The sequence below is a fragment of the Lipotes vexillifer genome, unplaced genomic scaffold (genome assembly GCF_000442215.2).
Source record: "Lipotes vexillifer unplaced genomic scaffold, Lipotes_vexillifer_v1.1 scaffold2036, whole genome shotgun sequence".
Taxonomy (NCBI): Eukaryota; Metazoa; Chordata; class Mammalia; order Artiodactyla; family Lipotidae; genus Lipotes; species Lipotes vexillifer.
Genome location: NW_006787290.1, coordinates 130,433 through 133,643, shown reverse-complemented (window position 1 = coordinate 133,643; position 3,211 = coordinate 130,433).

The following is a 3,211-nucleotide window of genomic DNA, read 5'->3' as shown; positions in this document are numbered from 1 at the left end:
TTGAACACCTATCAAATGCAAAATAACAACCACAGAGCCCCACTCATCCTCCCACCCCCTCCGCATCTTCCTGCCCTGCTTACAGCAAAGACCCCAACACAACTCCCAGGGTTCTCCTCCCCCCGTGGGGCCTGGAGCTGCCGGCAACCTGAGTGGACCTCAGAGCTCTCCCCAGCCTCCCTCAATCATCATGCCTCATATACACGCATGGACGATTTCTTGCCACCTTTGAATCACTGCACAAATGTAAGGGTTTGGGGTACCTAACACTTTCCCACGCACGGGGGGACAAAAGCCCTACGAGGAAGGCAATGTTTTTCCCATTTCACAGATGACAAAATAGGTTCCGTCAAGGTTAATGGTGTGTCCAGGGAATCCCCTGGTGGTCCAGTGGTTGGGACTTCATGCTTTTGCTGCCGAGGGCCTGGGTTTGATCCCTGGTTGGGGAACTAAGATCCCCACAAGCTGCGCAGCCGAAAGAAAAAGGTTAATGATGTGTCCAAGGTCACCAGGACTCGGACCCAGGTCTACTGGCCCCAAGTTCAGTAGAATGAGTAGTTCTTCCCACCACTCCATGCTTTCAGCTCCTCCTCTTTATCACACGCTATGTCCTTTTTAGATACACCCCCTAGGTGCAAAAACTGAATCCCTAAGTGAACACTGGGGCTGGGGGCCCCAGAGTCCAGGACCCTAGAATGACAGATGCAGAGGAGGCAGACAGAGGTGGTCCCAGAGCACTCTCCCACCCCCATGTACCATCACCCCTCAGCTTGCACTGGGCACAGCCTGGGCTGGGTGCTTCAAGGATGGAGGTTGCAGGGTTGAAATATCTGAGCCGAACTGCCTAAAAGGAGGGAGGCCGGGAAGGATTTGGTTTCTCTCTCCCATCTCCACCCCACCATGGTTCCCTTCTGCTTCTATGGTCTCTCCAGGTTCTGCTTCTGTTTTTCTCAATGTCTCACCCTTGGGGAGCCAGGCCTCCCCATTTCAGTAACAGTCCCTCATCTCTATAGCTGTTTGTCGTGTCTCCGCTCCTTGTCTCCCTGTCTCCAGTATTTTTTTGTTTCCTCACAACTGTCTGCACTCTGCTTCCCACATGTCTGTATATCTCCACCCTGTGTTGGGGCTTCCCTCAGGACCCTCTCCCAGTATCAGTACCCGTCCATCCCTGAATATCCGTGTTTTCTCCACGTCCATAATTCACCCAGGTCTGTGTCCCCCTATCCATCTCCTCTTTTCATGTCTCTCCCCATGTCTCTATCCCCCTGTATCTTGCATCCCCGAATCTTCCACAAAGCCTTGGCAACCTGGCAATTCTGCTCCCATTTTCTCTCTTCTATCTCTCTGTCTCCCCTACGTCTCCATCTCACCGTAACGAGTCTTCCCATTTCTCTATATCTTCCCCATGTCTGTAACCTCATGACTCTGTTTTCTCATCTTGTTGCTCTCTGTGTGTGTCTCGACATCTCCCCACGTCTCTCCCTCCATTTCCTCTGCTTCTTCTCCGTCTCCCATTTGTTCCGTATCTCTCCTCTCCTCCATGGCCCTCTCTCCTGAGTCTCTCTGTCTCCCAATTTTCTTGGATGAGGTGGAGGGCAAGAGGGTGGGGGAGGTAGGATTGTTGTTGCTGGGGGCTCATTAGGTAGAGATTGTTTTTTAATCAGCACCATGGCAATGATGATGCAAGAACTGAGATGCCACCTGATCCCCTGCCCCCCAGCCCCCCTCCTCAAGCCTCCGTTCCCCTCCAGCTCAGCCAATCTGCTGGCGCCTGGGCACCTGTCTGGGCCTGCCCAGGTGGGAGTTGGCACCTCCCAGACCTGGGGGTGGGGGAGCTTGGGGAAGAATTACAGGACTCCCCTTAGGGAATGCCTTACCCTGGAGAAATCCCAGAAAAGGTTGATCAGCAACAGGGAAATGGCAAATGCTTCCAAAAGCCTGCACGTGGACTGTGCTCCTACTAAGGTCCAGACCCATCACATGCATTCTCTCACTTAATCTCCGTGGCAACCTAAGCGGCAGCTATATTTAATCCCATTTTACAGAGAAGGAAGGTTGAGGCTCAAGAGGTTGAGTTACTCATCCAAGGTCACACAGCCGACAAAGCTTTCTTCACTGTAGCACTGTAGCCGTCTCTGTAGTCCTCCCACCATGGTTCCTTCTGGATATTCACAGAGGTTCAATGAAGACATTCAACAGCTGAGTGGGGAAGAGAACTTCAGATACGGAAATGTAGCCCACTGCCTCTGTGCTTCCCTTGCTCCCTGCTCCTGCCACCCTGTATCTCACAGACACACACCACACACACACACACACACACACACACGCACACACTCAGACACGCATGCACATGCACACACAGGCTGGAGGCAGCTGAGCTATTGATGTGAACTTAATCAATGCCCATTTGCATATGATTTTGTAGCTAGTTTTCTTATTGCTCATTTGATGCCCCAGCATGCTTGAAGCCTGCCTGGGTGCCCTGCCTTCCTCCCCCAGTGTCCTTCCAACCCTGGTTCCTCCTCTCCCGGCACTCCTGTACCCTGCTCCTTTTAGCCTTTACCTCTTTCCTCCTGAGAGCCCCCAATTCCCAGTGGGTCAGATTGGGCCAGCCAGCCTAGAAAAACTCCTTGTAGGATCTGTCAGGAATCTGACCCCACTCCTCCCCTGGTGATTGGGTAGGTGGGAGGCTGGAGGCTGGGATAAGAGGGTGTGGGGTGATTGAGTCCCAGGGTGACAAGGGCAAGGGCCTGAAAAGTAGCCACAGGCAGCCTGGCAAAGGGGCTGGTGGGAACCAGCTTTACGAAGAATGAGAGCTTGGTGAGGGCAAGGACTCTAGAGACCTCTTCTGCGTTTTCGTGCTGTCCACTTGCCCTTTTCTCGATTTCCCTGTTAGGACCTTGGAGAGCCTTTTCCCCAGGTTTTGAAAAGGAGATGTGGGAAGGGGCTGTCAAAGCCCAGCTGGGACTCAGAATGGGACCATAGCACTTAAACCTGGCTTGCTGGGGGCCTCTGTCCCTGCCGCCTCTGGTGTGGGAGACTGAGGGGTTTCATCTGTGATCCTGCCCTGGCTCTCGCCCCAGCCCCACCCCTTCCCCAGCTCTCCATTTCTTGCTTATGAAATATGCATGGAGAACAGATGTCCCTGCTTCCCCACTCCTCGCCCCCCCCCCCAGGGCCGGCCCCCCCCCCCGCTCCCCGGGGCGCTGCC